Raw genomic sequence first — 15,302 nt, 5'->3', positions numbered from 1 at the left:
TACAGTCAAATGAATATATATACACATACAAACATAGATGCAAAATAATAGATTTTACTGTGTGAAGGAGTCTTAAATATTATCAATTTGCTCCACTAGATTTACCGAGAGAAAACAGAGGCTTTGAAAGGTTCAATAACTTATTCAAGGTCACAAGTAGAAATTGACAGAAATGAAATCTCCTAACATCTGCTGATGCTTTTTCTACTGTGGTTTGCTTCTTTAAAAGAGAAGTCTTTGTGAATGTGTATAACTCCGCGTGCATAGGGGATTTCAGCACTTTCTGAATTTCAGAACTCATTCAAACGATGAATGAAGCAGTATTCATATATTAAATATTTAATATTACTTATATTGACTCTCGGTTGAAGTTTTATTTCCATATCAATTAGATTTGAATACATTCACCTTTTCACTCAGTATCAGAAGTGTAAAGTGTCAAAGATAAACTCAAAAAGAAAAGAAATCCTGGTACCAGCTGTGCATGATTTCAAATACTATCCCTACTTTTTTCCACATGACGTTACCTTCAAAAAATGGAATAAATATTCAGTCTTCTCCACTGATATACCATTATTAGTTTTCAAATTCTGTGAACTCTCTGAAGTTAGTGATGACACACGGAATTATCATTACATTTTATTAGAATAAAAATTAACAACAACACATAAACCACAATGCTTCTGACAGTTACTTGGTAAAATGGGAGTACGCTTTTTGATTTTCTAAGATCAGCATTTACATACTTTTCACTTATGCTACTTTTTAAAAGTTTATTAACAGCTTATTAATTAGTCACATCTAGCACACTATAGCACTCATAATTGATTTTTTTGTATTTTGTTGTTTGGAAATATATTACTACTTAGACACTAAGAAACTAATAGGAAAAGTACTCTTTACCAACTTTTCTGCTAGTGATGCACTTCCTTCTCCTTCACCTCAGCCTCTGCTATCTGTCTGTGTCTTTCAGCTTCCAAACTGTTTTGCCTGATCATGTGCGATCGCTGAAGTGCCGGCGACCACCTAGAGAACCACAATAACGGGCTTCCCCTTGAGAGAGCCGCGTGGGACTTCTGTTCATTCCTTTCATGTAGAAACGGCATGCAGGATATTTTATGATTCATTTTTCCCTTTTTGATAAGTATGAAAGAAATATCAAAAGAAATTCAGAGATATTTCCATTTTCTCAGAATGAGATGAAGCACAGGGAGCTTCTACTTAAGAAACATGCTTTTTTCTCCCTGACATTCTCGGTTCATAAAGTGAGAAAATTTTCTTTACTGCTTTTTTTCTTTGATGCCTGAAAACAAGATTCTGTGCCTCATTGCATTTTTAACACTTTCAAATTAAATTGCCTATCTTAATTGATTTAGTTAATGTAAGAACTAAGAAGAACAATGCCTAGCAATTGTGATTTTAGTAAAATCTAATAACCATTTGCTTATTAAGTTAATAGCATTCAAAAATGCAGAACATATACAAGGACAGAAATCTCTAATGTGTCCCCAAATTTAAAAGTACTGTGTTCATAAACCATAGCATATTCTAGCAGTATATTTCAATGTCTTGGATGTTTAGTTAATATGAAAAAAGAATTATGTAAAATACATAATTATCTAAATATTGTGTCCACAGGCTATAGGTTTGTGGAAAAAGTCAAACAGCCTTCTCCCTTTGTGTTATTTAACCACATTTTCTAAAAAATCATGAAATGTCAAGGTTGTTCCTAAGATTAGAGAGATTATCATTTTTATGTATTGAGTGCTATAATCAAATCACTGTCACTTATTGCTCTATCATGCTTTGGATTTTCAGTGATTTTATGCATTCAGATTCCTGGATGTTTTAGCAATCTTATCAAATCACCACTTTAAAGAAAAGCAGGATCAATGGATTTAGTATCACATATACTGTATTTATTCAATGGCCTAAAGCTATAGTTCTTCTCTCTTCTCTTTGCAATACCAAATTTGCTTATGGAAGAATATGTGCCCCTTATTAATATGTTTAAACCAAAATAACATCCAACCGTATGATTTTTTTAATCACTCTGTATCTGCCTGTTAAATGCATACTGACAGGATTTTACCTGCTTTGCCAATAACCTTGTTTATAAATGACCTATTATCCAATTCAGAAAAGTTTGCTGCCAAACTACCATTGATTAACTTTACAAAAAACATCATTTCATTGAGGTGCCATTAGGACAATTCCAAGACATCTTTTAACAGACACCAATTTAATATTCCTCTGCATTGGACATTATGATACCAGAAATTCAGAATGGCTTTTAAAAAGGAACATTTGAAATTTTAGAAATAAACCCAAACATGGTATTACATTGCCGTTGTGCTTCTCAATTCAGTTATACTATCAAGGATGAAAGGGTAAGCATTCTAGTGCGATCAGAATATCTGTACACCAAATATAAATTTAAAATGGATTTACTTTTTGCTTATCATTTATACTACTCTTGGAAACCTGATTTGAACAAAAAATGTATTTCCCTCTTAGTTTTGAATCATTTCCCCCACCCTAAACAAGTATTGTTTGTATGTTCACACAGAAAGTTAAGTAAAAATATAGTGAAGGCTCCAAGCAAAATCTAGCCCAGTCCAGACAGCGTAATAATGATGTCATTAAGACTCCTAGCTGAATGGGATTCAGACAGAACTGCTGTATAGCTGCAGACATAAATCTGAAAGAACTTTTTGGCTACATTCTCAGACTTACCTTGAGAGATATTTAGGAGCTCCAGCAAAATGAGTTGAGAGAAATGCACTCAAAAGAAGGTATGCAGACTGCAGACAGAGAGGTAGGCCCTAGAAGGTGCATCCTTCTGAGATACAGGAGGAAACAGTTTGTTAATGGACAAAGACAGAGAAACAATCTGAAGAAGAAGAAAACAGAAAACAAATAAACCTTAATTCTAGCACAAATAAATGAGAGAAAGGCAGTTGTGGGGCTGCTCAAAGCCTTTTTGCCTCGCTGAATGAAAGCAATCCCTAAGACTGAATGGGTAATGAGATCCTGGCTCCTGAGATTTTAGCTTTCTTAATCATGTTCATAATTAATTCAAGAACATTGATAATTTCATTACATTCTTTTTGTCTTATCAATAAATGATGTGCCTGCACTTTTGGTCCTGTGTACAGGGAGAGAAGAGATGCTTTGGGTAATATTGCACTAGGAATAGTGGATATATATGATCCAAAAAGGTGAAGTGGTAATTATTATCCTTGACCAGACTTCTATTATCAGAACACGATGACAAGCAGCTACAAATAATTAATAAGCTTTTTATGCGAAATGCAAAGCCTTTGAAGAAAAATATGCTGCAAGTAGAATTTCTTGCTGAAGATTATGTACATAGCACAACACACTTCTACAGAGCCAGTTTGAAACGGAACATGCTAAAATGCCTGCATCACAAACACATGAAGAAAATCAATAGCGTGTTTTTAAAGTACCATTTTAAAAAACTTTTCTTTGTCTTAATGTTTCATTTCAAAAAAAACAATCTGTGTCCTTCTGATTGTCTTCCTAAAGTCCTTTCCAGGATCAACTTACAAAGATATTAAACTGAACTACCCACTCAGTAAAACCTCCTTTTTAAAACCAAGATGGAAAGCTCTGTCACTATCTGTCAGTCATCATCAAAGAAGCCCTTTTCCTTTATGGTTTTCTGTTCACCCCCATGTAAATTTTCACAAAGCTATCACTCATTAGTTTCACGATCCATTTTCAAGGTTTGGAGAGAATGTTTAATGCCATTTAATAGCATGAAACAAGGAGGCTGTCTAGTCTCCCAAAATGTTTAGATAATTAACATCAAATTAAAAACTGGTCAGCTAGGAAGAGCTGCAAATGTGAAAATTCTCCTAATTGGAAACAAGAATAACATTTCAGTTTTAAATACAGTGTGTAGCAAATAATCCATGCTCAATTACACACGGGTGATACACAAACTAACATTTTTTAAAGAATTAGACCAATTTGGTTTACTTAAAATTTCAGCAGTGGAAATCATTTCACAAAAGTGTCTCAGAACTAATTGTGCTATTAAAGATAAAAACAATTCATACAATGCTAAAAAGTATTCATGTTGGCACTTTGATCTGATTACTGAACAAAATAGTCTTTGAGAAGACACTGCAGGATCACTTAGTAAAGCAAGCTGTTGCCAATGACATTGATATATGGGACAGAAATGATGTATATACTGGGTGGATTTATCAGTAAATCACTGGCTCTATTTACTTCCCTAAGGAAAAAGACTGGTCCCTGAAAGAGAATTCTTTGTTAGAACCACCAGTAGGGGATTGATATTGGCAAAACATTCAATTTGGATATAGTCTTGCAGAAGATTCATAAAACAATAATTGAATAAGTTAACAGACAAAGATTTAGCACATTGGCAGCATACAATTGCCTAGAGAACATTAAGTTTCTTTATTAATTTCATCAAATTATTTCTTTGTGACCTCAGTTATACAGGATGTAGCAATCTATTTCTCAATGAAAGAAGACAATTTTGAGAAGTTTTAAGTCCCTAAAAATAACTCTTCCATAACATACAAAATATAAACACCATACAGACTGATTCCCAGTTAAAAGACTATTAAATTACAGTGAAATTTAAGCCTTAGATGTCAATTTCCACATGTTCCACACATTTTTTACATTCCTATCTGCTTTTTAAAGTTCCAAATAGGAAATAGATATTGCAAATCAAATATGCTGATCAATATTTCAAGTTAATGCAGACCCAGCTGAATTTCAGGGACAGAAGATGGAATTGTAAGTGCTTTCGGTGCAGTTTCATAAGAGGAGTTAAATTAGAAAGAAAAACAAATATGTATAATGGAATGTAGCCTGCACTAAAGTGTTTTCAATTCTATAGCTTTTGCATATTTACCATCAGCCTAAATCTCTTCCCCAGTGAGCTTCAAACCCTTGTGTATAATTCCTGGGCATTTCCACATGGATGTTCCCTAACTAATTGTGTCCCAAATTATTCATTATCTCTTTCTTCCCCAAACCTGCTCTTTTGCTGCCCCATCTATGGGAATGGTCCCCCCATTTACCTGGTTACCCAAGGAAAACACTAAGGCATTGTTTATGAAATATCATTTAAATATAACATCCAATCAGCCATCAGGTTGTCATGCTTTGGCCTCCCAAGTGTCTCTGCAACCTGTCCTCTTCTCTCCATTCTCATGCAACCCATCAGCCCCCATTGCCTGAGTTGTTTTTTTAAAAATGTCTTCTGCCTCTAGGTTCACCCTCTCCCTTTTGCTCTCACACTGCTGCCCATCATCTTTTCAATCACAAATATGATCATGTCATTCCTCTACTTAGGCCTTTAGTGGCTCTCATTACCCACCTGTAAGATTGCTTAGAGGCCCTTTTGATCTGACTTCTGTTGATCTCTCTTAGCCTCATCTTTTAACCATACTGTTCCCCTAATCATATGGAATTACTTTCTGTTCCACAGACTGCTCTTTTCACTAAGCCTTTTGTATATGCAGTGCCTTTGCCATTTCTGTGATCAATGGCCAATTATTTTTTAATTAGGCTTTATAATAACTTTTGAAGATTTTTCAGTTGCTCTTTGCAATTTCTCAAAGTTCACGTTAAAATAGAGCCTTTATCAGTGGAACTGGTAGTTGTACTTCAGTTAATTCTTGCTGCAGTCTATCAGTGGGCTTTTGTGCCACTCAGCCTCCCTGGCAGTCATACTAATCACTAGTCTTATTATCATAATCTGTAACCTCTGCTGTTTACTTCCTCATAGAAATGAAGGATGTGAAGTATAAGCATAGTCTCATCTGTGTTTAAATTTAATCAACTGTTGTCTATTCTTATAAAAGCAGGGTATTTCTCCTTTCATCTCAGAGTGATATTCTAGGTCTTTGCTACAATTATTTTATCAGATTCAGTTACATTTTCCACTTTCTTCTGTTTTGCCTTTGTGTTTGATCTCACAGAAAGGTGAAAGTTGCTGGAACCAAAAAAAATAAACTTGCTTGAATACATGTATAGATATGTCAAATTTTAGTGCATTTTGACTGCATCTTTTTTTGTAATTTTTGTCTCCTGTTTTCTGAAAATTTAAAAAAAAATAGGAAAAATGTATAACCCTTTAATCTTATATGTTAGATTTTGTGTAATTTCAATATCATGGTGATTAGGAAGAATATAATGCTGACATAAGAGAATGTATAAAATATAATGATTTCTCAATAAATCTTTGTTGAAATAAATATTAATAAAACTCAATTAATCCCATAAGCCTCAGTTTCTAGGATATCATCTATATTTCCACCAGACTGCTTTTTAAGCAAAATTCAAATGTGGTCAATTCATTGTTAACTAAAGCATGAAAATTAATGATATAATTTGCAAAGATTTTTATCAACAGTATATTTTTTTAAAGTTACAGTGTTTCTGAAATTCCCTTATTAGTAAGAACTTACTTCCTGGTGATACCAAATAAACATAGTCTAATTGCAAAACACACAATGTCTAAACAGAATAAAAAGAGGAAGCAAAGAGGGCAAAGACATTGAGAATTACAAGGAGTTAAGAAAGCTGTACTAAACCAGTAGAGGGGTAATTATTGGAGTCCAAGTGAGAAAATAGCCAGAGGATACTAGAGAGCTGGAGCCCTGTGATCCATATGGGAAGAGCTGGTCTGCTCTTTGGCAAAAACAGATTAGTGAATTTCACTCAAGTATCTTAGTCTGTTACTTGATATTAAAGTGATTTAAAATTTAAAATTTTATGAGAGCATTAACACTTAAAAAATATTTTAGAAGAAATCAATAATATTTATGTTGCCAGTTAGACATAAGAACAAAAGCATTCAAGTTTTTACCCCTTTCTCTCCCCTTTTCTATATCAGAAAGTCACCTGCTTTTGTTTTACATCTGAATTTGAGAGATCTCTGCCTTCTCTAGTTGGAGATTCAGAGGCTCAAGTTCTCCAAATACAAGTAATAAAAGTAATAGATTGTCTTTCCATATTAATTTTTCTTATGTGAGATAATATCAAAACTTGAAAATTAGCCTCTTTTAGGACTTGAAAAGATCAGAAACTAAATAGAAAAATATCTAATTTAAACCACATAGGTTAACAAATACTCTACAGAAGTGATTTTTTTTTCAGAAGCATATTTAAATGCTTTACTTCTATCTTCTCTCCCTCATTTTTTTGGAGGGGGGGATGGTGGTTGTGTTAGTCTGTTTTCATGTTGCTATGATGAAATACGTGACCCAGGGTAATTTATAAAGGAAAGAGATTTAATCGACTCACAGTTCTGCAGGGCTGGGGAGGCCTCAGGAAACTTACAATTATGGCAGAAGGGGAAGCAAATACACCCTTCACACGGTGGCGGCAAGAAGTGCAGGATGAAGGTGGGGAAAAGCCCCTTATAAAACCACCAGATCTCGTGAGAACTCACTTACTATCATTAAAACAGTATGGGGTAAACTGCCCCCGTGATTCAATTATCTCCACCTGGTCCCTCCCTTTACACGTGGGGATTGTTACAATTCAAGATGAGATTTTGGGTGGGGTACAGCCAAACCTTATCAGTGGTCATCTTTAAAGGCTGTTTCTTTTGGAAGCACAGTTCTTATGCTCCTCTATATCTAAAATAGCAAATATTGACTATCTGGCCTTTTGATGATAGCCAAATTTGTAATTGCTCAGCGCTATTGCTCCATAAAATCGTGACTTCAGAGGCATGGGCATCTTATCAGTTTCACGTTGTAGAAAACTGAGGCTCAGGGAAGTTAAGTTGCCCTGGGTCACAATTCTTGTAAATGGTGAAATTAGGTTGTTCCCTTCTCACTCTGTGGCCTCCAATACAGTGCAGGCCATCTAAGTGGCAAAACTCAATTGAATTAACCAATAATGGCTAAGCTGCCTTTGCTTTTGACCTACTGTCTATGTGGTCTTTCCTCCTCATATGGTCTTTGTCATTGATAAACAGAAAATATCAGGACCCCAGGAACTGTGAATTTCCTACCCAAAAACATTCCCAGAAAGCATACAGTTCCAAGGGCCAAGAGCAAAGAGATGCAATCTACCTTGTCTTCAGGGTTGAGAAGGATGGTGTGGTCTGAGTCTCCTCTGGGGAGAGAGTAAGCACGCTGAAAATACTGGAGCTTACAGTGGGGCAGGGCCTCCATTAAGGCAGAGGACAGCACAGCTCAGGGTAGCCTGCCAGGCCTCAGCCTCTATCTAAGGTGGAGGTTTTTCTTCCAGTGGAGGTAGGGGCAAGGAAGGATTTACAGTTAGGGAGTGCAGAATTTGCTCCTCAGGAGACATATGAGAATTCTGGAAATACTTCTGGTTGTCACACAGGAAGAAGGTGCTACAAACATCTAGCAGGTAGAAGCCAGGGATGTTGCTAAACATCCTGCAATGCCCAGGACATCCTTCCCCAACTCCAACAAGGAATTATCTGGCCTAATGTGTCAATGGGGCTGAGGCTGAAGAACTTCAGTTTAGGGTAGGACCTCCCTGTACACCTTTCTTCTCCAACTTCCCTCAGTTTTCTTGAGGATGAAGTTGGTAAGAGAGACAGCACATGATTTCCTTTTTATTCCTTTCTCATTTAGGCAGCTGGAGTGAGCATACTAGTAAATTGGTTTCCACTCCCATTCCCCTCCTTCAGCTGTTCATTAGGAGGCCTTGTTGCGTATGGGTTAGAACCATGGACTTTGGAGTCACACAGACCTAGTTTGGATCCTAGATTTGCCATTTACAAGCTATGGGACTGGCTGGGCGCCGGTGGCTCACGCCTGTAATCCAGGCACTTTGGGAGGCCGAGGCAGGCGGATCACTTGAGGTCAGGAGCTTGAGACCAGCCTGGCCAATATGGTGAAACCCTGTCTCTACTAAAAATACAAAAATTAGCCAGGTGTGGTGGTTCATACCTATAATCCCAGCTATGCGGGAGGCTGAGGCAGGAGAATCACTTGAACCTGGAAGGCAGAGGTTTCAGTGAGCTAAGATCGTGCCATTTTACCCCAGCCAGAGAGACAGAGCGAGACTCCATCTCAAAAAAAAAGAATTAAATTTAATTTTAAAAGAATAAAAAAACAAGCTATGGGACTAGCAGCAAATTGTTTTTCTTATTTAAGCCTCAGTTTCCTCATCTGTAAAACTAACAACAAATAGTATCATCTCCCACACTGAAGGTCAGCCTATTTTCTCAATTCCTAGTTCCATGCCTTTGTGTAGATCAATTTTTTTTTTTTTTTTTTGGCATGGACTATATTCTCTTCATGGGGCATAACTACTAGTTAAATCTGCTCTGTATCTCTACACTTCTTTTCCCTTCCGGGGAATCACTCCCTTTCTCAATCTGTCATTCAGTGATTCTTCCCCCTGAGTCCAGGTGTGGGTATATGACTAGGCTTGAGCAATTAGAATGCTCCAGTTCTCTGGCCACTGTAATTCATTTGAGGATGATGATATGGAGCTCAAGGCAAGCCAGTGAAATTTATCACAGGGCTTTTGCTGGAGCTCTTGAGAAATAGGTGTTCTTTTTTCTGGGATGATTTTCTGACAATGATGGAAAATTAATGTAGCCAGGGAACTGGCTATGAATAAAGCCAACCCAGAGAGAAGCAAACGACAAATTGCAAGGAGCAAGAGAGAGACAGGCAGAATCCTGACAACACCATAGGAGCAGCTGAATCCAGTAAGCTCTGTAGCAAGTTCTGTCTCCAGATTTTCAATTATATAGGACTTTTTTTTTTTTTGCTTAAGTTTATGTGAAGATATGTGAAGACATTTTTTCATTTACAAAAACAAATAACTTAAAAGAGTCTGATCTCTCCTAATCTTTTTGCCATCAGCTTCGACGCACTCCAGGTGTCACTCTGCCACCAAAGTTTGATGACTAATATATAAATCTTTTAAAGGCATCCACCTATTTTGAAGCTCCACTGGTTCCATGTTGCCAACAGGAAAAAAAAAAAAAGTAAACTCCATGACATGATACAAAAAAGCCTTCTCTGGCATCTCCCAGCCTTATCTCTCTATTCTATGGCAAAATGAAATTTCTTATTGTTACACCAACACAGCCTAGTCAATCACACCTTACGTTTGCAAGCACTGTTCTTTTGCCTTTGCAAGTACTCTTTCCTCTCCCCATGCCTTGTCTTTATTTTACAAGACCCGATTCAAATTTTACCTATTTTGAACAGTGTTTTCCCAATACCCCTAGGCAGTGTTAGCCACAATCTTAATTAAAATATTTTAGGCTGCAATGAAGAAAATATCCACTTGAAAGGTCCTAACAATAAGGAAAACATATAGTCTCACATAATAAGAAGTCCGGCTTTCAAGTAGGTTAACCCGGGAGCTCAATAACAACATCTAAGATCAAGGATACACACTGTCTCCAGTCTCCCCCTCTGCAATCCTCACCACTTGGGCTTTTTCCTTTTTAAAAATGAGACTAGAATTTTAAATTCTCAAATTAAATAATGATAATATAAAAATAAAATTATAAAACCATTTTCACTTATGATCATAGATGTAAAACAAAATGTAGCTAACAGAGTCAGTAGTATACATATTAATATATCATATTTTTACATATTTTTTATTCAATAGCTTTTGGAGTACAAGTGGCTTTGGTTATATGGATGAAGGGTATAATGGTTCAAAGCAAGTTTTTCAAAAGAAAAAAGAATGTTTCTTCCTGAGCATCTTTTTATCACTGAGGAAACATTTTTCAGAAATTATCCCGTAGACTGCTCTCCATATGTCATTGGCCAAGATGAAATCACATGCTGAGGCCTCCACCAGTCATTGGGAAGGGAACTGGATGGCTGACTTTAATTGCCTTCCCTAATCAGGATTTGTGCCCCTGGGGCTGGAGAGAAGCTCTTTCCATGAGCAGACTGTACCCTAAGAGGTAGGGCAAACACCCAAATGAAATTTGGTTCTGCCAGCCATGGTTTTGAGAATCCATTTGGCCTCTGGTTAAAAATAAATATATACATAAATAAAAATTAAAAATTGGAGTCGGGCACCCAGCAAGGACAGATGACTAAACATCTTTACAGGTGTTTTGCAGCCTCTCTCAGCTTGTAAAAGACATTTGTACCCACCTCCTCCCCTCTGAGAGTACCTGCTGCCAACAAGAAAGAAGAAAGGAATGGATTTGAATTGGACACCTCATTACTCCCCTTGGTATTTGCACAGCCACACTTGTCTGCATTTGTCCCTTTACCTAATAATTTATCTCGTTACACATCTATCTCCCTGACTAGAGCTATAAGATCAAATAAGATGGGGATAGTTCTCTTTTCCTTTAGGACCTGACAAACAGATACTGTATATCATAGAATCCAAGATACCGTCTATTGCAAGATGCACCATTTTTGTAACACTGAGAAGGAAAAAATGGTGCCAATTAAACTATGCAGTGTCATTACCTCTAAGACAGGTCTCAATTTCAGAGGTGAAATTGTTCATCATAGAATTGATGAGGTGTTGTTAATACCAGTTTGTTCCCGTAAAGAGTAAAGGAATGAAATTTTAACACTTCATTGCTTTTACTTAGGTTGTTTCAAGGTGTAATGTTCTAGAGTTTATCTTTTATTCATAGTATATTATAAACTTTGTTCAAGATGTTTTTTATTAAATTGATACATAAATAATAGTAATTTCTTCTATCTGGAGTCTATTTTTCATCAGTGCTTCCTTCACATGAAAAAAAAATCACTAAGCTCTCAGTATTCAAACAATATTAAAGAAAAAAAGTGAGGTTAGTATCGTTAAATGGAGCACGGTGGAACACAGCCTTGTCTTGGTGATGGGACAGGTTTCAGGTTGGTACCAGAGCACCGTCCCCTTTGGCTTTTCATTTGTATAAATTTGGGGCATTTGAGAGCAGAATTAACTAAAGAAAGAGTGCCTGCACCTTAAGTGCCATATATAGTAAGAATAGGGGTTTTATTTTTTGTACTTCCCTTAGATGGTAATTTTCTAAGAGTAAAAGACACTGCCTCCATCTTTGTCTTCCTCATACAGCCTATTGCGTGTTTTCCACAATAGGCTCTCAAAAACGTCCAATTAACTGGAATCTAATTCCATTGAGAAATAGGTGTTATAAAACTAGGAAGATGGTATGTGGAGGTTAGAGGTGAAATGGGAAGGAAAAACCCAAAGGCTAAAGGCACAGGGGTCACCACAGAAAATGGAGAGCCATGAAGACATTGGCAGAGTTGTTTAGTGAAGTTAATAAAAGCCTTAAGCCTCGGGGCTAGTGGGGAAGAAGGTGTTCTGGGAAAGGTAAGTCAGGGAAGGGCGATGTAGCAATGGCCATTGCCCATTCTGAGGTGGTGGGCCAGAAAGGCACAGACTGTCAGTAGGATGCACGAACCAATTTTGTAGCAGACAGTGAGTGAAATCGGGGCGGGGGCGCCTTAGTGCAGGGGGGAGTACACAGCTCTGTTGTGCCCCCTCTGTGCAATATGGCATAGCAACGAAAGTATCCACAGCCAAGGGTTAGCTCCGCTGTTTGCTGATGTCTTAACTTTCAAATTACTTAAATCTCTGAGTTTATGCTTCATTAGCTGCAAAATAGAGAGATAATCCTTATACCTCATGGTGGTTCGGAGAATTAAATGAGATAGCATTTGTGAAAATGTCCGGCATGGTGTCTGCCCAAAAAGTAGACCCTTAAATCCTTCGGGGAAAGAGGCAGAACATAAAGTGCCCAAAGTCATTGAAAATGTTTATTAAGGATTTAAGTGCACCAGACATCATACTAGGTGCTGAGGAGACAAAAATATGTAAGACAGTCTCTTCCCTCAGGACACAGTTTAGTGGGCAGCACAGACAATTAATCATCTTCATGAAAATATGCTTTGGTAACAGCTACAATAGAAAGAAAAACAAACTGGAACCGAGCAAAGCCAGAGATTCATTTTGCCTGTGGAAGCCAGACAAAGGTTTAATTAACTAGGCTCGAGAGTTGAAGATGGCTTCAAAGAAAACAGGAAGTTTAGATGGGGTGTAAAAGATGAATAGGAATTGTCCGCAATTTTTTAAAATTAAAATAAAAAGAAGGGGAAATTACTTGTAAGAACTGGAAAACCTCTAAACTTCTTTAAAATAAAAAACAATATGGTTATGATATGCAGATATAAAATAAGCACTGATAAAGATGTTCACCTTTATTAGCCACCAGAGAAACGCAAATTAAAACCACACCTATTAGAATGACTAAAACAAAAAATAATGACAGCATGGAATGCTGGTTAGGATGCAGATAAACTGGATCTCTCTACGTTGCTGATGAGAATGTAAAATAGTACAGCAGCTTTGGAAAACAATTTGGTAGTTTTTTATAAAATTAAATATGTGATTTCCATATGATACAACCCAGCAAATTTCACTCTGTCTTAGACATTTACACCAGAAAAATGGAAATTTACGTTCCTGCAAAAACCTGTATATGCATGTTCATAGCAGTGTACTTGCAATAGCCAAAACCTGGAATCAGTCCAGATGTCTTTCAAATGGCAAATGCTTAAACAAACTGTGATATATTCATATCATGGAATTAATATATCATGCAATAAAAAGGAGTGAACTGTTGATAAACACAATAACTTGGTTGACTATGCAGAAAATTATATTGAGTAAAAAAAAAACCAACCACTAAAGGTTACAATTGTATGATTCTATTTATATAGCATTTTTAAAATGACAACATTTTAGAAATAGAGGAAAGAAGATGGGTTGCTAGAAGTTAGCAGTGGGGGAGAGGTCCTTGTGGTGATGAAACTGTTCTGTATCATGTGGTTCGGGGTGCGGAACTGATAACATAGATAGAAATACACACATACACACAAATGAGTGCAAGTAAAATTAGGAAAATATGAATAATTTGAATTATTCAAATAGGGATCACGTCAATGGTGGATTTGATCAATGTCAATATTCTGGTTGTGATATTCTACCATAGTTTTACAAAATATTACCATTAGATGAAACTGGTTAGAGTGTACAATAAATCCTTTGTATTATATCTTACAACAGCGTAAAAATCAACAATAAAAACGTTAAAAATTTCAACTAAATGAACACTATAGTTTTTTATTATAAATTTCCCAAGGTTTCATTTAACCTAATTTAGGAATACTTTTAATTCTATTTATTCTACAAGGATTTATTGAGCCTATGACCGCAATTGCAACTTGCAAATGCAACTTGATAGGTGCCCTTAACTAATTTCTATCCTGTGTGAGCTTATCCCAGCTGAGGTCATTTCCTCCTTCCTTTGACCTCCACCACACGATGCATTCCAGCTCTGTTATAATAATGAACACTAATTGTGATCCCTTTTCTTCACATAGTACAGCAAACTGACACGTTTCTCCCACCTCCTGGGCACAAAATTGGCCCATGTTCCCCAGTCTCCAGCTTCCACAGCCGTTATGTATGACTTTGTGACCAAGTTCTGGGTAATAGAAGGTGTGCAGAAGGGATGTGTATCACTCTCTGTCCTTACCCATGAACTCCTCTGGTGCAATTCTCCACACTCTCTCTTCTAATTGGATGCAAAGATCCAGCAGAAGACCCCACAGATCTAGGAGAAAGCAAGCCAACAATGGGAGAAACTCAAGCCTCTGAATGACAACATAGAAGGCCACTCACAAGTAAGAAGTAAACTTATGTTATGTTGAGTCATATGAACTTTGGGTGTTTGTATATTACAGAGAATAGTGTTTTCATCCTTACTAATACATGTGTTTATCTCCACAGTAGACTTCCGGCTCCCTGAGAGTAAGAACTGGGTTGTGTTCACCTTTATATTCTTAGAATCTGGTACGGTGCTTGGCACAGAGTATCTACTTCATAAATGTTTTGACAATCATGTTCCTGTCAATGACAGATGTTGACATTATCTAGTATTTCATAGCCTTTGATAAAAACCTATTCCTTCTCTTGCATGTGAAAAGAAAGCCTAGGATCTCATCCCCCAGTCCAGTCTGACTGCTGGACTTGAAAAGGGACAGTAGTGGTTGAATGGGCAAAAATCAGAACTATTACTTGGTGACTTCATTTCCTATTCTTAAGCACATATCTACTTTCTATTATTTTGTAAGTTAAAAACACATTTAGTTTGTCCGAACCTCACTCATTTTGATGTCATTTAATTTAAATTTGGCAAGTTTCACTAAACAAATGTTTCTGTAAGAATTTCATAGAAAAGTGCTCTAGTGAGAGCTTATCTTTAGACACCTTCATTAGTTTTT

This window comes from Gorilla gorilla, chromosome 14 (genome assembly GCF_029281585.2).
Source record: "Gorilla gorilla gorilla isolate KB3781 chromosome 14, NHGRI_mGorGor1-v2.1_pri, whole genome shotgun sequence".
Classification (NCBI taxonomy): Eukaryota; Metazoa; Chordata; class Mammalia; order Primates; family Hominidae; genus Gorilla; species Gorilla gorilla.
This window is presented reverse-complemented; position numbering follows the sequence as displayed.